General features: G+C 39.0%; 1 protein-coding gene across 1 annotated transcript in view; it reads right to left on the minus strand.

Moving 5' to 3' along the window:
* CSGALNACT1 (chondroitin sulfate N-acetylgalactosaminyltransferase 1) overlaps nucleotides 1-22748 on the minus strand; it is a 257618-nt gene that overhangs the window by 157028 nt on the left and 77842 nt on the right. The window contains exon 2 of the mRNA XM_075283731.1: nucleotides 11504-11563. The gene's annotated coding sequence lies outside the window, so the exon portion shown is untranslated. The remainder of the gene's footprint in view (nucleotides 1-11503; nucleotides 11564-22748) is intronic.

Genomic DNA, 22748 nt, shown 5'->3' on the forward strand with positions numbered 1-22748 from the left:
ACAAGATTCCCGATGCCGGCATTGGCCACACAGCCCCAAAGCATGATGGAACCTCCACCAAATTTTACAGTGGGTAGCATGTGTTTTTCTTGGAATGCTGTTTCTTTTTGGACGCCATGCATAACGCCTTTTTTTATAACCAAACAACTCAATTTTTGTTTCCAAAATGAAGCTGCCTTGTCCAAATGTGCTTTTTCATACCTCAGGCAACTCTATTTGTGGCGTACGTGCAGAAACGGCTTCTTTCTCATCACTCTCCCATACAGCTTCTATTTGTGCAAAGTGTGCTGTATAGTTGACCGATGCACAGTGACACCATCTGCAGCAAGATGATGCTGCAGCTCTTTGGAGGTGGTCTGTGGATTGTCCTTGACTGTTCTCACCATTCTTCTTCTCTGCCTTTCTGATATTTTTCTTGGCCTGCCACTTCTGGGCTTAACAAGAACTGTCCCTGTGGTCTTCCATTTCCTTACTATGTTCCTCACAGTGGAAACTGACAGGTTAAATCTCTGAGACAACTTTTTGTATCCTTCCCCTGAACAACTATGTTGAACAATCTTTGTTTTCAGATCATTTGAGAGTTGTTTTGAGTAGCCCATGATGCCACTCTTCAGAGGAGATTCAAATAGGAGATCAACTTGCAATTGGCCACCTTAAATACCTTTTCTTATGATTGGATACATCTGGCTATGAAGTTCAAAGCTCACTGAGGTTACAAAACCAATTTTGTGCTTCAGTAAGTCAGTAAAAATAGTTAGGGGAATTCAAATCAATAAAATGATAAGGGTGCCCATACTTTTGCACCGGTGAAATTTTGGTTTAATGAATATTGCACATTTTCTGTTAGTACAATAAACCTCATTTCAATCCTGAAATATTACTGTGTCCATCAGTTATTAGATATATCAAACTGAAATGGCTGTTGCAAACACCAAAATATTTAGAACAAAAAATGATTAAGATTAATAGGGGTGCCCAAACTTTTTCATAGGACTGTATCTCCGCCACCTGGGCGTGTACTATCATATCTGACAGAATGCTGAATTCATTGGCACTGGTGGTTTTATATACCACTGGAAACAGTGGCATAACTACCATGGTAGCAGCTGCTACAGGGCCTGACACCTTAGCTAATATGACAAAAAAATAAATAAAAAATAAAGTTTACTTTTTGAGACTCGAGTCCCCCTAAGTTGTTGGGTTCCGGTGGGGAGAGCCTCAGCGAGCGTCCTGACAATGGAGGAGGGGCCAAGACATTGTGCAGGAAGAAGATACAGCGGGGGATTCATCTTATGGAGTGAGCAGCACCGAGTCCTTTTGGAGAGTGAGTGGAGACTGGTGAGGTTAACCCATGTGTGCAGGGCAGGCTGTACAGCACACAGTACTGTGCTGGCAACTGCCTGCTGCAATTTCTCCTTTCCAACAATTATAAGTGTGCTGTCTGGGGAAGAAGGGGTTACAAGTGCCATATTCAATGTCTGTGAAGAGTGTTTTAAGTGAGAACTGTGAGAACACTTGACACTGAATGTGGCATTTGTGACCCTTCTTCCCCAGGCAGCAAACTTATCACAGTATTATGTACTGACTAGAAAGCTAACAGTGCAGAGAAAGTGAAAGGTGCTCTTAACACACAACAATTTAATGCAGGTTACGTATTCTATTAACTTTTAACATAATCTCTACCACGTTACTGTTTAAGGAGGGCCTGTCACAAGATCTCAAAAGACCAATGATACACTAGTTCTGATGGATAAAAGCACTGCATACCATACAGCACACAGAGAAACTGCCCCAAGACAAACAACAATGTTACACCCACTTTGAATACACTAAAATTTGCAAAAATACCAACAGGCTTAAATCCTTGAAATGGATAAAGAGATTTGGATAAAAAAAAAACACCAAAATGCTCAGGGTGACAGTGCCCTCTTGGCACTATATGTTTGAAGCTCTTCTTCCCTAGAAATAATGCATAACAGATTTAAAAGAATACTAAAATACAATAAAGACTCCTGTATCTTTATATGTGCCTTGTTTCCACTCCAAATTGAGAACATGGACAACACCTTACAGATGTCCATAATATACACTACCTGTAACAAAACTGTATGATGGCTACAAGATGTAGGCCCTCTGCAGTTCTTCTGAACTAAGACTGCAAAAAAAAAAACTATATTCAAAAATAGTATTATAATACTGTATCAAAATATTATCATCATCATCAATATTGTTGTCGGTGAGAATGACTGTTTTAACGAAACAATGTAGAGACGTAGACGAAAAGCTAGTGCAGCAGTCTATTGCCATTAACCTTCATTCTTACTCGATCAGCTTTCCAACAGTTTAGGAGTATTTTCTAATAACCATCCCATCTGTTCGGAAACAATGAGCATTTGATGCAAACCATTAAAGGAACAATTATAATTAAACACATTTGCTACGGTGTTACTCCGCCAGCGTAATCATGGCAGGGACACTAGCCCGCTTCTATCAAGGAAAGCCATCTCACTATTTGCTTTGATAAAAAGCGGTCGTCTTTTTGTTCTCTTTGGTAGGCAAATTCTAAATTGCAGTCCCTTTCTTCTGAATCATGAAAAAGAATTATTAAACTTCAGTGCACCTTGACCAGAAAACCTTTGAAGTTTTATGCGATACAATCACAGACTTTCAGTCATTCAAGATGGAATAAGAAATAGATGTTTGCATAAAAGCTGTTCTTTTTGTAAAGAGTCTGTAATGTCAAATATTGCATTTACCTTAATCGTGACTCGCACAGGGAACAGTACATTGGATGTTATTACAGAGGGCTTAACTAGACATTTTCATAGCAGCTTGGATTCAAAGGAAACTAACATTTTAAAAATAATTTATTTGAATAAAGAAAAAACAGACAAGACATTTACAGGACAAACACAGAAACAGCATAGTGGATAGACCTGTAACAAGATGGTCAAGTGGTCCTTTGCCTGCTCATGTCTCACGCTCTAGGACTTGCTGGAGATATCCAAGTCCAGGCAACTCACTATGCAGCATCGCTACAGGCCTAACGTCACTCATTTCATCTTCCAGCCTACTGTCTCTCTGCATTTAAAAGCCATTCCAGCCTCCAGCTATCCATGCTGCCCCAATGAACAAGCTGACTCTGGTCTCCACCAGTTCCCCAGTCACCAATCAGTCCATCGACTTTTGGCCCCTAGATGCCAGAATAACCTGTTCTTCAGCTGCTACCCATGTCAGTGTCAAGCTCTTATTGGACCTTCAGCAATCATTCTTGCTGCCAGCTAACTTGACAGGACATGGCGAGCAATCGAGTTGTGTGGCCTAGCAGTCTAGAAACACAAGACCTAAATGTGTGCAAAACACATATTGTGACACTTGTGCACGTGGAGGTTTAGTTCTCCCAGATTCTTCTTTTATATGAAGTAGCAGCAGAAGTCTCTTACCTACTAAGTGATTCAGGGATGGTAACTCACAGCTTGGGGACACAGAAAGCCAGTTTGAGTGAGTAAAAGGTTGTTGGACATTGTGCTTTTTGTAATTATTTTGTAAGCTAGGAGGTAGAAGTTTTCCAGCTGTTGTAAGGGATGTTTATTGTAGAGCATCAGCTAGCCAAGGATTTTCTTTTGTTGCCGTTTTATTTTAATTATACTCACAACCTTACCAATAAATCTGATCCGATGTTGGCTTAAACCTCTGCTTGTTGGCCTGGTTTTGACAGAACAGACATGTGCCCTTTGACCATGGCAAAAGCAACCCAGAGTGAAACTCTCACAATATGCACACTGAATAACACGCATATATATATAACAGTTTTTACATTGCAAAAAAACTGTTTTGCTTTGCTCTTGCCTTGTATGTGCAAACAACTAAACAGACTCTTCAGTCTTTTAATGTAATATATATATATAAACTTTAAAGGGTTAAATTTGTCCTGTTTCAGGTAAAGTCCCATAGCACTGTATTTAGGTATTTGGGTTCAGAGTTATCAGCAGTAGCAGCTGGTGCATAAAGAACATTAGTCATTTGTAATATTAAACTCATTTCTATCAAAGCATCTGATTGGGGAAATGGGATCTAGGAGTCTACTTTCCTTGCAAACAGGAGCTGACTTCCATAGGTCCCATCATTGGGACCCCCCTTGTCCATACTCAGCTGATTATCATTGAGAAGTTACTGAAGGGAGTTCTTCAATGAGAACAACAAAAATACTGTAACCATTTCAGCAACACCCACCATCAGAATTGTAACAACAAAGAGGACTATCCAAAAACTTCTGAGAAAAGTAACCTGCTGCAGCTAAACATTAGGGACAAGTATCAGCCTTGTAGATATGAATTCTCAACCTTTCAGTGTAATACCAAAGCTATGTAAAACATGTAGGAGGATTATCTTGTCATATCCAGAAAAGACAAAAGTTGCCAGCTGATGGAGCATTTCATCCCACTGTCCCTCTGCTAATGCTGGTATGTCAGTCCTCTTTAAAACAATAGCTATCAAAGAGTTAGAACTGATAAATCTATTTATATGCTCATAATAGCGGATGCTTGATCACACTTCTACGTAAGCAGGTCTCCGTGAGGTTAAGTGTTTTCAGGGGGTACACCAGCTAGGACTTCCCACAATTAGCAGATACTGGGGAAGATAAACTGAAAATGGTCTAACTTTTAAGTTCAACATGCAAAGTTAGACTAGACAGTCTTAAAATGCACAAGACTTTCCATATGAAAATCCGATGTACTTTTGCACTGTGGTCTAGCTTCACACCACTTATTAGTTGGCTTAGTTTATGATTAAGCTTTGGTACACAAATCTGGCATAATGGCCAAAATTTTGGCGCAACTTCTAAAGTTTTAGCACAATTTCTGGCTCCCAGTTTAGTATATTAAGCCACACCACCTTCAACCAGCCCCATCCACCTGTCATACAAGGCTCAGAAACTGTTCGATAGTGTGTACAACACATACAACATGAGACGTGTACCAGCTTTTTTTGGCACACATTACATCAGAACATAAAAACACACTGTGTTTTATCATACCGAAAAAGTGAATGAGATTTCATTAATCTCATATACACATTGGGGAGAAAAAAGATGTAGCGGAAGAAAAAGTGCACAGAAAAATGTAGCAAAAGCTCTTTGCATTTTGCAGTGTTTATTACTGCAGTGCAGTGTTGGGGCCTTAGCTTTACATTGTCTAGTCTAACTTTATACCACTTTTTGTCCTGCATTTTGTTGCATTGTCTGCTGCACAGTTTTGTATAATGAATTCTGTCCCCTTTGCGACAAACCCTATCCACCTGTTGGATGAGGTGCAAGAACTGTTAGAGACTGTCTAAAACACATAGAAAATGAGGTGTGAAGCATGTGCTCCAGTATTACACAAGAATTCTAGTGCATATGTATTAACTTATCTGCCCCTACTAATAGATCTTTATTAAGTAAAAATTAACCATTAAATCAGAAAAATTTAAAAGTGAAAAAAAGCCAAATTTATCCTTAAAACAATACAGTCAACATCCCAGAGAACAATAACTAACCAAGAAGACAACACAGAAAAGTCCAGGCCGCTGCACTTGTTATTATATGGATTCCGTCTGTGCAGACAAGGCACTCAGAAAATGCTCCCGTCTGAATAGCAGGAAGTGAACGCAGCCTTTGTAATACAAAACCTACCCTACTTCAAAGATATTCACACATTGCAATATTACTTTAAAATGGATTAATATGGACTACGCCACATGAAAGCATTTTTTACTTACTGCTCAGAAAATAAAAATATTTAAACAAAGGGGCTTTACATCTCCTCTAGCTGCTTTTATCATATCACTGCCAAGAGAAAAGCCTGCTATGCAATAAAGATTCACACACATGTAAAAACAATGCTAGGAAGTATGTCAATAGAGCGCCTCACTAAAACTGTGTGAAAAGTACTTAGACTCAACCAACCAAGAGTAAATAATACAACAGGTATCATAGCACCATGTCTACACTTGCCAATAATGATAACGTCACTACGGGATAGACTTTCATAAGTAAAGAATGTTATTGAGTCACTTAAGTAAAACAAGACCAGAATCGCTAGAATATCCTGAACTGAAGAGTCAAAGTAAAGGTACATTATAAAATGGGTCTTGTGAAATGGTTTTGTTTTTGGGAAAAAAAACAGACAAATTGTGCAGGATGTGACATGTATAAAAGGAAGTGAACAGCAACACACATACCCCATTGACTTATAAGGGGGGCATCAGAAACCCTATAAAAGTCACAGAGGAGGTATAAATATACAGTAGTCTCATCTTTTAAATAACACCAACAGCAGAAAAATGAACACTGATAATAGAAAATATTCTGCATCATAAAGCCCCTACGACACTTGATTTACCAATCTCATTACCAATACTATGGATTTCCAAAAAGCAGAAAAAAATTATAAAATGCTTCTCAAAAGCAGTATTATAGAGTTGGTAGACAAAGCCAGTAACACAAACTCCTGCTCTGACCCTTTCATAGATAGCTTACAGCCACGGTCAGTGAAGCAGTAAAGCTCCTCTAATTCATTAAAAAGTGAGTGATTGACTTATGAAAGTAAATATTTAATATTCATTTCAATGGGGGCGCACAGTTATCTCCAACAATCCCATTGAAATGAATCGAGTGGGGTGTGGGCCAGCCCAATCACTCCATTCAGAACAGAGGACTAAACTCCCCAACCCCTGTCCCTCCTGGTTAGAGCCCCACTACACTCGCGCCTCCACTGATCTGCATCTATGCTATGGATAGGGGTTAACTTGATAAGAAGGAACTATAAATTTAAAGTAGTGCTGCGATTCCAGGTTTAGTGTAGTTTTATATTTCACTCCATGTTCTATTTGTTATACAAAAACCAGGGTACTTCTAAACATTTCCTATGGCAACAGTGGACAGACCACGTGAATTCTCTCTTTCAGTCTACAAATTAAGGCCCCCAAATAGTGAAAGCAGTGAAATTCACTACAACCTAAAAAAAAATACTGTGAAAACACTGCCTTTTTCTTAGCGTTTTTCTTAGCGTTTTCCACTTAGAGAAATTTGCAGCAAAAACGTTTCCTATAAAATCTTTAGGTGAACCTCTTAATTTTACTGCAAAAATATGCAAGCAATTTCACTATGTCTGGCCTGAGTCCAAGTCTGATTTGACTGGTAGATAAAAGCTGGAAGACTTCTTTATGAATTAAGTATCATTGTCGTGTGGCCTCTGGCTGGATAGTTCTCTTCTTCATTCCCTGTTACATAGTGACTAGAAAGTAGGGGAATTCATGTAGTAGTGTGTGAATATATGCACATCAGACGGCAGTTCTCAGTCAACATATAGAGTTTCAGTTATGTCATTTTAATTATATGGTAAAAGGATTAAAACTGCATGCAGGTAGCATTGAGAGTCTTCATACACCCACAAGCTATTTCCTTTCAAGACAGCAGCTTCTTTATTTTTTCATATATAGTCTGTAGAGGAAGGAAATAACTTTTTCTCTGAGGGAATGACAATGTGAGAACAGGAGCACAAAAAGACATAAAAATAAAGTAAGGATAGATACACACAATATTTATGACATTAATAAATGATATCACCTTTACCTCTCGGTTCTCCAAGGTACGCAATTATTTAGACACACATAACAGAGGCAGGCATTCATAAGGAGATGGCAAAGCTGAATGTATGCCCATACTAAATATTACATTATACATACAGTAGATTCTCCCCCAAAGACCTATGAAGAATAGTGATGACTTGTGCTCATGGGTGAGCTATGGAACTTAGAATTCATACAGGAGCTCAGTTAGAAAAAAAAAATTGTGTATTCTCGGCTATTTCTATGGTTTCCATAGAAGAAAACAGAAAGAGCTGCCAAAAGAGAGGCCAATGTGGAGAGGGCCACCTCTTTATTTACTCTCCAACTGGATGTCCCACCAGGCTTAAGTAAGGGATGAGGGGATTAAGCTTCTTGAGATAGGTGGGGTTTGGTACAATTGTAGACCTAGAATAGCAGTCTTTATAAATTCTAGGACCACCAGTTGACAATCTATTTAACCCATTTATAATAATGGAACTCTAGGCATAAATGGGTTAATACCATCTCTGCCGTCTCGATAGCTGTTTACACAGTATTCAATAGGTCTTAAAGCAGCACGGTGGCTCAGTGGTTAGCACTGCAGCCTTGCAGCGCTGGAGTCCTAGGTTCAAATCCTGCTAAGGGCAACATCTACAAGGTGTTTGTATTTTCTCCCTGTGTTTGCGTGGGTTTCCTCCGGGTACTCCGGTTTCCTCCCACACACCAAAGACATACTGATAGGGAATGTAGATTGTGAGCCCTATATGGGACAGTGACCGACAATATCTGTAAAGTGCTGCGGAATATGATGGTGTTATATAAGTAAGCATAATAATAATAGTTTAGGGAGCTGTCTGCATTGCTAAAGTATCAGCCCCAATCACAGGGAAAATCAGCAGAAAAAACTCCTCAGCCCCAAAGATCTATCATAACTTTATGGGGGGCACAATTTATAAAATAAAGAAAGAATGAAACCACCACTACCACACCCATGTCAGGGGTTCTAGCCAATATGTGCCACCTTCATAAAAATTACCATAATGGAAAGAGAAATCTATTTATTTATTTAATTTGTAAGGCTAGGTTTACACCTGAACTGACTCTGTGGTGGGGGATTTCATTCCCCATTCCAAGCGGACACCAACCTCCCCTTCCCCCGAGGGTATACCCAAACACAGGTGTGAACCTAGCGTAACAGTTTATGCTATTACAAAAAAAAAATGTTATTTACATATTCTTAGATATTAAAGAAAAAATATGTAAAAATAAAAACATAAAATTAAAGCCCTATTTATTATTGAAAAATGACCAAAATGCACAGAAAGCACAGCATTGTCTTCCATTCCAGCGTCGCCTCTGTCTTCTACTCTTTCGGATATTCTACTCTTCTTTACTCTTCTTACTCGAGACCACCGCAAAATGGCTGACTGAACAGCTGACTGTGCATGTCTGTCACCCATTTTGTGGTGGCTCGCATAAGAAAAGGATTGTAGAGAAGGAGAATGGTCAACGAAGCAGAAGACAGAGGCAGTACTGGAATGGAAGACAATGCTATTCTTAGATCTCTGTGCTTTCTGAGTATAATTACCATAGTGAAGAAAAGAAAAATTCAAAAACAGTGGCATGTACCTGAAAAAATAAAGGTAAGAGTTGAATAGCCTTTCTAAAGGCATTACGAGCGCTCCCATTGAAGTGAATGGGAAGTGTTCGGGAGCCTTCCACAGCGCTCGCGTGTACGGATGTGAATGAGGATTTTTACAAGCCCGGCGTTACTCTGTGTGAAGGCAGCCTAAGCCATTTCCTTCTATCTACACATGCACAAAAATAAAAAGATGCATGAATTTATGAATGTATATCCTTTCGGGTGTCCCAAGCATTACCATTTTTCAGACCACATTCTCTCTTTACTGAAAGTGCACACTCATTTGCAGGACAATAAAGAATAATAGAATTCCACCTCTTTACTGTTCCCCATACAGTACAATACCCCATTACTGGCCCCACACAGTACATTGCCCCTTTTATGGTCCCACATTAGATCGCTACCCACATAAGGGCTAGTTCACACTGGCAAAGAGGGGGCGGATTATGGCGCGGAAACCATGTCATAATCCCCCCTCACAATGGTGCTCTAGGGAGACCTTTTGCGAGCTGCCCTTTCTTCAGGCGAATTCCGCAGATGAATCAGCTGCGGTATCTGCCTCGCCGCAGCCCCCTTTGGGCTAGGCCCATTCATTTGGGCCTAATCCGGAGCACTGCACCATTATCCCATCTCGGCTGCCTCAACGGAATATGCACACGCGGATTTGCGTGTGAACTAACCCATAAATAAGGCATTCATCTCCACTCTCGTTCTGGGCCAAGAACACTTCAGCCTCCAGGGAACTCTGTGCACCACGTCCACACACTGAACAATGTCAGGATGTGAGGCGTGCAGTGTCCCCTGCAGGACAAAGTGGAGAAGGCCTGAACAAGAGCAGAGATCAGTAAGTAAAATATCACCTACTACATTTTGGAATAATAGTTGGGAATAGCAAGGAAAAAAGGCCCTAACGTAACCTACTACTGCCAGGACCAACTGATCTCCAAAACCCATATAATTGTGTGGGTTGTGTTATGGCCAAACTTGCCATGGAAAGAGACATAACTGCTTCCCACAGTAAGCATTTAAATATACAGATAGGCTTCCTTTTTTTTTTTTTTTAAAGAACATGGCACAAACGTGGTGTGAAAGGGATCTATGGGGCCTGGGGAGTAAGAAATGGTGCCTGTATATTTTATGTTATTACTTCTATATCACCTTCTTAAAAGCTTTCTTGTTTTCATTCCAGAGGGCAATATTAAAGCTTTGGCTAGGGTACACCCTTCGATACAGCAACCAACATTTCTCTTCTAACAGAGGGCTCTCTTTAATACATTAATGCCAATCAACAGTGTTTGTAGATCTGATGTCACAGCCACTCACAACATCAAGTTTTCAGCGCTTTATATGTAGGAAGTAAGGTATAAAGTAAAATAAGTTTGCTGTACATTCTACTACGCACAGGATCCATGGCAGTCCCTGTGGTTGCTATAGGAGTTGTTCTCCCACTATCACATATTAAAAAACTGATATTTATTCTGTTTCGCTGTTAATTCAGTGTACTCTCATTCACTTTCTAACTATACTAGACATACAAAAAATTCAATAAAATTTATTATAGATACGTCTCTCTTTACATTTCTGAAAAAATTACTAGAAAAACGGGAGTTACTAAAAGGAAATGTGCTACATTTCTTAATGTCATGTACCATATTGATAATTTATTGATAAGAACACCAACAGAAAAGGGAATAGAAAACATCTACCAAGAGTTACACCAAACTGATCATGCAAAGTATGTTATTGGGATAAATATGAAGCTTTTTGGCCTGTCTATTCTTTATACTTTCATCTGTATTTACTTTAGGCACATACGTATATTTCAAATATTCTTTTTATATTTTATACTTATATAAAATATATATATATATATATATAGTATGCGTTATACACAAATAAATATATATTTTGTATTACAAATATGTAAACCTGATTCAATTAGGGAAAAAAATAAAAGAATGAACTTATTTATCTAAATATTCCATGAAAAACACATTTAATAAAAAGTGCCTGCTTAGACTACAAACATACAAACAACATCTACTACTACTCTTTCATATAAAACTAGAAGACAGAATATAGATGTTTAGAACATGCACTGACACTCGTACAGGCAGGCCTTGAAATAAATCTATGGAATACATTTACCAATTCTACCCAGTAAAATGCAAAAAAAATATAAAAACTGCATAACACATTAAACCATCAATGTACTATATTCATTCCAAAAATCGCAATTCAAAGAAAGACAGAAAAAAAACAAAGTCTTACCTCTTAATTCAGATTTCTTCAGATGAAAAGGTGTCCGATTCCAGAATACAAATTGAAAATCTATTAAAAAGCAACAAATAGAGCGGCTCTAGTCAGACCAGCCAAAATTAACTTTTACAGTTTAGATATTAAAAAAATACATAAAATAGAATTTAAAATATTAATTTGAATACATTATAATGTATCAGATAGCAAATAAAAAATAAAAAGCATGTTTGCAGTAAGAGTAATCTGCACACAGCAGGCTTGGCCAACTACAGTAGTTTCTAAAGTAACACTTGCACACGTTCATGTTTTGGGCGAAGGTTAGAACACTATACAAGCGTTTCCATTCATCCCAATGGCATCCTGGTGACAAGCAAACATATGCAGGGCTAGATCCATAGACCCGGTGGTTAATTTAAGAAAAGAGTAATCTTTTCTATGTTCTTTATTCCCAGAGGTCATGAAATCCACAAATATACTGAAAGAAGTAAAAAGCACCTTTCTGTTGCATCAAAGATACCTCTGTGAGCTGGAAACACAGAACAGAGAGATCTTAAATAGGCTGAAGACAGTTTTGCAATGTTCCCTGTGCTGCATCATCTCTCAGGACTAGCTGGAGTCAGTCCTGCATTACTTACAGAGCAGCTGTGCTCTACAGCTTCAAGGGGCAATCTTTCCTCTTGTCTATACTGATGCTATTCACTAAAAGTAAGCACAGAAAAGTGCATTCATGTACAGGAATTACTTTGGGGGAAAGAAATTCAGACCAACCCTCTTCTGCCGAGACAGATGAGCAGAAAGGCTCATTGATTGTTTTTACCTTGGTGGTTCCATTCCACACAATATCTGCCCTTGTAGGACTATTTAAAGTACCATTAGAAAATAAACTTTTCATACCGTATTGACTTCTGTACACAACATTACTCTATGGTTGCTTAAGCTTTGAAATCTTTAGCCTCAGAACACATTCCACAAGCTACAAGTCAGACCATTGCTTAAACACATGCATTACAGGGCGCAGGGTAGACTATACTGCAGGGACAATAATGATGTCTTGCATTCACACTGTCCCATTACGCGGCTTGACACATTTCATTCTTCAGCTGTACAATCTGAATATCCTATTAATATTATAAATGTGAAAGTTTGTGAGTTTGGATGTTTGTGGGTTTGTGTGTTCGGATGTTTGTTAGTCAATCACGCAAAACCCGCTCGACCGATTTGGCTGAAATTTTCCACAAACATAGTTAATACACCCCATTGCGCAATAGGCTACTTTTCGGCACAATAGCGCACATACGTTTTTCCCAGGACCCCCACAAATCCCAAACTCACATCACCATCTCTGCAATCTCACACACTTTGGACCATAGCAAGCCACAAAATTCATATTGCCCTCTACAGCCTAGCCCCTAACCCCACACAATCTCATATACATATACTTTACCACTTTACCCCTCACCTTAACGATACTCCAGGAGGCTCTCTTTAACGCTCCGGAGCAGCCATGTTTTCCAACCCCCACCGCTCTGACATTCCGCGACACCACCCACCCATGTCAATACCCCTAGGCGGTCTAATAAATGCAAAATAAAAGTTTTAAAAAAGTAAAAAAAATATTAAAAACAAACAAAAAAAAGGATTAAAAATTCAAATCACCCCCCTTTTCCTAGAACACATATAAAAGTAGTTAAAAACTGTGAAACACATACATGTTAGGTATCCCCGCGTCCAAAATCGCCCGCTCTACAAAGCTATACAAATATTTTTCCTTTTCGCTAAATGCCGTAGCAGGAAAAATTGTCAAAAGTGCCAAACCGTCGTTTTTTCAATATTTTGATTCTGATAAAAATTTGAATAAAAAGTGATCAAAGCAATAACATTTCTTGAAGATGGTAGAACTACAAAGTACACCTGATCCTGCAAAAAAAGACGCCCTATACATCCCCGTACACACACGTATAAAAAAGTTACAGCTGTCGGAATATGGCGACTTTTCAAAAAAAAATTTTTTAACAGTTTTGGATTTGTTTTTAAGGGGTCAAAATGTAACTAAAACCATATAAATCTGGTATCTCCGGAATCGTAACGAAACACAGAATACAGGGGACATGTCATTTTGGTTGCACAGTGAACGCCGTAAAACCAAAGCCCGTAAGAAAGTCACAGAAATGCATTTTTTCTTGAAATCCACCCCATTTTGAATTTTTTCCCTGCTTCCCAGTACATTATATAGAATAATTAATGGTGGCATCATGAAGAAAAATTTGTCCCGCAAAAATTAACACCTCATATGGCTCTGAGAGCGGAGAAATAAAAAAGTTATGGGGTTTAGAAGGAGGGAGTCAAAAACGAAAATCAAAAAATGCCATCGGCGGGAAAGGGTTAACTTCAAATACCTCTGTCCCAAAGTCACTATGTAAAGTTTCTCACAACACCGTATAGCAGCTCAAATACAAATTAACTTCAACACAAAAGTCTCACGTAATCTCTGAATTACAGTAAAAACAAGCTACAAAGTTACATTTCATATACCATCCCTTATACACAGTACGAAAACCTTACCCACGCCTGTATATACCCACTGCTACAATCACCGCAGACGAAGTCGCGGGTACCAGCTAGTTTTAAAATAATTTTTATGTATTATTGTATTTGTTTCTTGCAAATGGTATAGTACATATATATATATATATATATATATATATATATATTTATACACATACATATATATTATATTTATACACACTTTATATATTTATCTACAAATTCAAATGAAACAGAGAAATATAGTGAGAAAACTATATCTACTTAACATTCACATCTATGGATCTGCACATTATGAAGGGAATTAAGATTCTATATTGCTAGTGAATTCACTTCACTGCCATCACACACTTCACTTGGAGTGATGAATGAACTACATTACGCATATTCTGCTCATATGCAAAGCTACGCCCTATGGACATGAAGTGAGGTAAACTTACTTAATTCAGATCTGAACTCATTTACACCTTAGTAACGAGAATATTTAACAAAATAAGACTTCATTTTGTAGTAGACAGTTCCCATGGCCTGCAGGAGACAGATGGTTATAGGAATTTTTGAAGCACTTTTATGTTATTGTCAGTAAAGTAACATAATTCCCATTTCAGTTAGAGAGGTTTTATTATGCATGCTACATGAGACATAAGTAGTACTGTGTTTACCTACAATAATTTGCATTTTCAAGCCAAAACATGGTGGGAGTTTTTGTTGCTTTTGGTCCAGATTTTGATGCAGTTTTTCTATCCAAATCTAAATTTATTTCCTTCTGTTACTGGTACAGAGCCAAAATGTTCCACAACATTTTAAAAACATTGTGAGCCCTATACGAGACAGGGACTAACAATCCCTCTGGAGTGACAACCACTCATGTCTTTGGCATGTGGACTTCAATATACCCGAAAATTGATTCCACAGGAGATAAGCCATACATCCCAACTTCCAAAGAACAGAAAGAGGAACAAGGTATATGGCACACTACACACGCCACAGCAAATTTAGCTTTACTCATTTCTACGTTGACTGCGCCCATTCCCATCCATTTTTCTTTGCGCCCCCACACAATATAATGCACCTACAGTCACCCTAACATTATATGCCTCCACATTATGTTCACCTCCAATTGCCCAACAGTATGAAGATCCTCTCCTCGTGCCCCAAGTTAAACTCGGGCTAATGGGTGGGAAACTGAGAAAGCTGGAGGGGGACATTAAACTGGGGGCAACTAGAGGTAGATAACATGTTGCCCCCAGCTTAATGTATCCGTCCAGTGACCCCCATTTTTTAATGTCCACCTCCAGCTGTCCCCAGTTTAATGTCCCTCATAATCTCCCCCTGTTTAATGTCCCCCCTTCATTTACCTCCAGTTTTATGTGACCTCTTTATCTGCTCCTAGTTTCATGTTCCACCTCAATATGCACCCAAAGTTTAATATACAAACACTGATACTCGCCTCTCCTCACTCCCCTGCCACTTTGTCTGCAGTTCCAGTCATATAATGTTCTGGGAGCTGTAGGCGCGATGTGAGTGACGCCATCACATCGCACCTACAGCTCATAGGGCCAGAGTGCATAGGAAACACAGCGGTGAAGCAGGAGCGGTTCACGGATAGCTCATGCTTCATTCACTTTTGCTTTCAACTCATCACTGTCCTCCGGAAGCAGATGAGTTGAATCCAGGACACACCGCTTGCCGACTGGGACTGTGGGACAGGATCCACAATCCGGGACGATCCAGCAGAATCCGGGACAGTTGGAAAATATGGATGCCTGGTAGAGGTTCATAACCTTTTCCAGATTTAAAACACATGTATGCTTAGCACCTTGGGAGAGATCTTGATGGTGGAATGAGCTTTCAGCCGACAGCTATGTAAAGTGTATGGGCGTGAATAGGACCTGTTCACATGCACATTCAGGGCCCTAAGCAGAGCTTCGGTCAGAAGTGTATTCATTTTTTACAATAATAGCAGCACTTCCTGCTGCCAGTGCTAACCAGCTGTCAAAACTGTAGAGAAACTGACAGAGTCTCAGTAGACTCCATTATAAATCACTGCTATGACACAAATGGAACAGTCTTACAGGTGTACAGGAAGCCCAAAGAGGAAGGAGTTTGATAGGGCCCTCACACAGCAAAATGCCACTCGCCTTTGACACAGAGGAATTACTGTTGTCTACATCATTTTTCATAGAATCAGTAAGTCAAGACTCCTGCTCCTTCATAAATGGCTGACTGCCATAGTCAGTCTACAGCAGTAAAACTCCCTTAGGTTGAAGCCCCACGTTGCAAAATGCAGCATTTCACAGTACCTGCAAAACGAATGTGATTCTGGCTAATACATCCACACATTGCAGAACAAAATCTACAACGGAAAATCTGCATTTTCAAAAACGCTCATGTTTTTGAAAATCACAGTATGTCAGTTATATCCGTGCAAACGTTGGCATTTTCCATATAGTTATAAAAGGGTCAGAGTAAATCCTATGAAAATGCAATAAAAACCATGCGGAAAGAAACACGATGAGTTTATTTGCTGCATCTCACTATGTGGGGCCTTAGCCTTAAATTGTTACAAATACTAGTGACTGAATTCCTATGATAGTAAATACGGAACAAACTGTGTGTCTAATTTATTATGCAATACCAATAATTGTATAATATGATTAAAACATAACTAATAATCTTATTTTAAAGCTGGAGTCCACAACAAAATTGATCCCGACTCCCACACAGCCCTGATCTTTGTGAAGAATTTTGGATCCGACAGACCCGCTTTTAAGCAATGTATTTTGCTTGAAATTGTTCTGACTGTACTATTATCACTCTTAAATTTATCTGAATATGGATTCTTTAAATGAAAATATAGTAATACAACAAATTCTAGAAAAATCACTTTCTCTATTAACCCAAGCTAGAACTTTATAAAAGACTGTTCACTTCAAAGTCCCTTTCTGAGTTCCGGTTTTCAAACACGCAGCAGCTTTCTTTCTGTGCTTTCTTGAGATTAACATATCAATTAGTGTTACATTATAAGTAAATCAAATTAAGCTATGTTAAGATAAAAAGAATGAAAATGTGACATTTATGCATCAATATTGTGCAAGCATTCTGATATCAGACGACAAAATAATACTTTTGTTTTCTAAACGGAAGCAATCTCTGTAAAACACATTTTACTTTTTCCCAGTAGCATGATCCCAAAAATCAAGCTCGAGAGAAAGGTAATTAAAAAGAATTGTAATGTGCTAAAATATACCAACTTATTGCACAGAGCAGCACTCTAGGCAATATTACTATCAATTTACAGTTTATATTGAAAATTGCAAAGGTAATTCCCAGCAAGGTAATGGCATCACAGCAATTATTTAATTTTCCTCTATAATCTAAGAAAAGTTTAAGGCATGTTCACATGCAGGATTTTATCATGCAGATTTGAACATGTGTTGCGTGCAAAAATCCACTTCAGATTTAGATTCCATTGATTTCTATGGTAATCCATGGTTCAAATCAAATCGGTGCATACTTTTACAGATGGATTTAAAATTCACAGAAATAAAAATTTGCCTATGGTACTGTTGTTGTTCTCTGTACTTTGAAAAAATTAATAAAGTTTGAATTAAAAAAAAAAAAAAGAAATAAAAAATTAGCAAAGGGGTTTCCCATGAACATTGGCAGTGTCTATATTTTGTTGACAAAAAATAAACACTTTTGAAGATAAAGAAAATCTTTAAAGCACTGAAAATTTTTAACCATCTTAGCGTTCACAGATTTTTGTCTTTGCTCATTTTTTATTATTTATATTTGCAAAAATTTGGCTTTTAATGGACTGCAAATATGTTCATGTTCGTGGGAAACCCTCTTTAAGATTCTACGCATAAACCGTGGTGGGATTCTACATGGAGATTAGCCCCACTGATCCGCATCACATCAAACTACAACACAAAAATCCAAGGCTCATCCGATGAATTCTGCTATTAAAAAAAAAAAAAAATTGCCACTGGCAAATACAGTAGCTTTAAAAGTGTCCTCAAGACAAGACAATACGAAGGGACAATACTTCAAGCTGCCAGAAAGGAATGAATATTTATTCTGTTTAGAAACGCCCCTAACTAGGAGTTAATAAAAAAGTTTTTTGCGAAAAACAGTACAAATTAATTAATTAATTAATTAATAGTGTTGTTCACTCTTTTGTTATAGGTTTTTGTCTTGTGACAAATTGGTCATCCATGTGGTTTTGCCTGTGCCTTTCAACCACAGACCTGGCACATGTATATGTGTGCCTGTTTCTTTAGAGCAAGCTGTGTCTATTACACCTATGGAAACGCTGGCGTATCTGTATAGGTATAATAGAGACAGAAAGTCTGTGTTTTAAAAAACTTTTTAAAGCTAAGGCCCCACAGGCCAGAACCGCCGCGCTAAAGCACTGTGGGAACAACCATGGTATGAACGCATTGACGTTCTTCCTGCAGCGCTTTGAACAGAACGTTCATGGAGTTTCCTCCGCGGACTTTCAGTTACAATTGAAGAGCTCAACGGAAAAATGGCCTAAGTCCAAAAATCAATATTGTGAGAAAAACGAAATTTAAAGTTTTAGCCTAAAGCAAACGGGCATTATTGTGGAATATATCTATCCAATGTAATCAGCTAATGAACACCGTTAATCCTAATCATGGGTGTACAAATTCTGACCGGGACTAAGCGAGCACGCTTATAACAAAAGTTGCACGACATCTAACAGGAGTACCTTCAAAGCTGTATAAGTTCCAAAATTTAATACAAAAATTGCATAACAGAAATAAAGGCACATCTTAAATATGGCTTACACATCGAAGGCGCTACAGCACACGTATCTTTATGGTTGCCGCAGCAGTCGGCTTAAGTGCAATCTTATGCTAATATCGTCAAATATACCGTAAAAATTATTAAACGATGAAGAATAATAATTACCTGCCTCCCTTTTCGGCGCTAAATATGTGCAAAAGTCGATTTAGAGCCTTTTAAACAATAAGACAAAGTTTTTACACTAATATAAACAACAGACAGGAAGTCACGATTTCAATGAAAAAATGACCAACGAGAGTGAAGTAAGTAAGTTTGTATTGGACTTAGGCCATTATTCCATTGAATGTAAATTCTTCTGCATTGAAATATATGGACTTAGGTCATTAATCCTAGGTACCTTGTAAACCCAATGAATAGAACGAGGTACAAAGAAGCTTTCTAGGTAATAATTTGAAATATGACAAAATGTGGACTTAGGCCATTTTTCCGTTGAGCTCTTCAATTATATCTATGGGAAAGCTGCCAGCGTTTCCGTAGATATAATTGACATGCTGCGATCTTCAAAATTGCGACAATTTTAGAAATTGCAGCGTGTCCGCGCTGCAATTTTTCCCGCCAAGTGGGCATGGGATTCGCATGAATCCCATCCACTTTGCACGTACTGTAAAACGCCACGATTTTTCCTGCGGCCAAATCGCGGTGTTTCCAGGCCTGTGGGGCCCCGGCTTAAAAACTGCAAGTTTACTGCAGCTGTTTTTCCCCTCAATATTTAACTGAGATGAAATCAAATGTCATTCACTTTGTTCATATTGTAAAATGCAGCTTTTTTCAGCTGAGTTTCCACTGGTCAGAACCTAAAATGGTTGAAATTAATTTTAGCCTAGACAATATGATATGGTGTCTGGGAGAGAAGTGCTAGGACTTACTTCATTCTAGGCAGCAGACCTGCATCTACCATAGGAAGGAGAACTTAAATGAAATCATCCAAAACCTATTAAGGTTCAGGCCCCATGTAGCGGCCAGCAGCAAAAAAAACCCTGCAAGAAAAAAATGTGGCGACAATGCATCACAGCTTTTCCCACAGAAAGTATGCAGAGGTTCCCTCTGTCAACTTTCTGCTTCATTTCTACCTGTTGGGAAACCAGCAGCGTTTCCATAGGTATAACTGACGAGCTATGATTTCCAAAACCGTGACGGAAAGTGCATATTCGCTGCACGTATTTTACCGCACTGTGGGGATGGAATTAGCTAGAATCCCACCCACTACATATTGACTGTAAAACTCTGCATTTTCTTCCTGCGGCGTTTACACCACATGGGGCCCCAGCCTAAAAAGATATTTCACTTCCCATTAGAACGGTCCTTTTTCTCATTTTCACTACTTACTTACTAGAAGGTCATGCTTAATTGGAGAAACCTCTGTAATCCATAATTAGCAGACATCAACAAAATAGTCTCTAAAGGGAATCTGTCTCACATTTTTTACAGCTAAGAATGGCTAATATCAATTAGAAAAAAAAACAATACTGACTAAAACAGTCAATGAACAAAATCAATTTCACTATGGCGATAATGATCTCTTAAAACATTCTTGTCATTTTCTTTGTCCTGCAATGAGATGAGCTTACTCTCAGAAATGTGATGCACTCGGTGCTAGAAAATTCAATTAATTTTACAGCAAACAACAAGCTTCATCCATACAAAACAAGGAAAAGCATGTGGGATAGACCAGGAATAATGCAGCAGGATCAAATTTATGTTAAAGTTTCAATCATTTTTGAAAGCGACACTCAAGTAATTTTTCTCTTTATAATATGCTAGCAGGAGGCCCCAGCTTCGCACGGGTATATTTCATTTTTTGTTTGTGTAGTGGCCCCATAAGAATTGTCCAGTTTTGCACTGTTGTATTTTTGTATATCGTTTGTGTGTGTGTCCATAAGCATCTAATTTCGGATATCATTGTATATTGTTATGGAGATCTGGAGTAAAGCTGTGTGTATGCGACCTTGTGTAACAGTGTCATCCACAGTGCCCTGCCTCTTTAAATCTGACATAAAGCAGTGAAGATAAATGGCTGGGTTGCTATGGAAACCTGGAGTAAACCTCTAATATGTGGTACTCTCTGCAGAGCCGTGTATCTAATCCTCCGGCGTGTGGTATTGTGTGCAGTGGTGCGTATCTAATCCTCTGGCGTGTGGAATTGTGTGAAGACGCGTGTATCTAATCCTCTGGTGCTTGGTACTTTGTGCATACGCACATACCTAATCCTCCAGCTAGTGGTACTATGTGCAAATATGCGTATTTAATCCTCCGGCATGAGGTATTGTGCGCTGACTTGTGTATCTAATCCTCCAGCATGTGGTACTGTGTGCAGATGCGCAAATCTAATCCCCTGGCATGTGATACTGTGTGCTGACTTGTGTATCTAATCCTCCAACGTATGGTACTGTGTGCAGATGCACGTATCTAACCCTCCAGTGTGTGGTACTGTGTGCAGACAAGCGTATCTAATCCCTTGGCGGGTGGTATTGTGTGCAGATGCGTGTATCTAACCCTACCGGTACTGTGCGCAATAGCGTGCATCTAATCCTTCGGCATGTGGTATTATGTGCAGTGACGTGTATGTAATCCTCCATTGTGTGGTATTGTGCACAGACGTGCGTATCTAATCCAGCGGCATGTGTAACTGTGTATAGACGCACGTATCCAATCCTCCAGCATTCGGTATTGTGTGCAGTGGCTCGTATCTAATCCTCCAGCGTGTGGTATTGTGTGAAGACGTGCATATCTAATCCTTCGGCTTGTGGTACTGTGTGCAGATGCGCATATCTAATCCTCCAGCCGGCGTGTGGTGCTGTGTGAAGACGCGCGTATCTAATCCTCTGGCGTGTGGTTCTTTGTGCAGATACGTGTATCTAATCTTCTGACATGTGGAACTGTGTGTAGACATGCGTAACTAATCCTACAGTGTGTCGTACTTTGTGCAGACGCGCATATCTAATCCTCTGGCTTGTGAAACTGTGTGCAGACGCACATATCTAATCTTTCGGCATGTGGTACTTTGTGCATACGTGCATATCTAATCCTCTGTAGTGTGGTACTTTGTGCAGACACGCGTATCTAATCCTCTGGCATGTGATAATGTGTGCTGAACTGTGTATCTAATCCTACAGTGTGTGGTACTTCGTGCAGGCACATGTATCTAATCCTCTGGCATGTGTAACTGTGTGCAGACATGCGTATCTAATCTTTCAGCGTGTGGTACTTTGTGCAGACGCGCATATCTAATCCTCTGGTGTGTACAACTGTGTGCAGATGCGTGTATCTAATCCTTTGCCATGTGTATCTAATTCTCCAGTGTGTGGTATTTTGTGTGGTATTTACATGTCTTTAAATCTCTAAGTCTTCCTAAGGCTAAAGGAAAAGCATAATTTCTGCCTGCCATAGAATTGAAGAGGAAAAAACAAAACTGCGTAACCAGCAACATGAATTCCAGACGTGAATTCCAAGTTCCAGATACTGCAGGAAAAAATGTTGCAGAAAACCTGAGATTTCAAAAACATATGCATTTTTGAAAAAACACAGCATGTCCCATGGAGGAAAATGGGGCTGAATTTGGTGCTGAATTTCAGCGCTCAAGAAAAAGCCTCCCATTGATTTCAATGGGATCCTTTTTCTACTAGCAGAAAGGCATGTCTTTTAGCTGCATTAGGCTAAGGGCCCACAGGCCGTAATAGCAGCACTAAAGCGCTGCGGGAAGAACCGCTGCATGAACGCATTTTAAGAAAAGAGTTTTCCTCTGCGGACTTTCTCTTAACATTATATCTACGGGAAAGCCGCCGGCATTTCCATAGATATAATTGACATGCTGCGATTTGCAAAGCTGCAACGGCTTTGCAAATCGCAGCGTGTCCGCACTGCGATCTTTTCCGCAAAG

Source organism: Leptodactylus fuscus, chromosome 1, assembly GCF_031893055.1.
Source record: "Leptodactylus fuscus isolate aLepFus1 chromosome 1, aLepFus1.hap2, whole genome shotgun sequence".
Taxonomy (NCBI): domain Eukaryota; kingdom Metazoa; phylum Chordata; class Amphibia; order Anura; family Leptodactylidae; genus Leptodactylus; species Leptodactylus fuscus.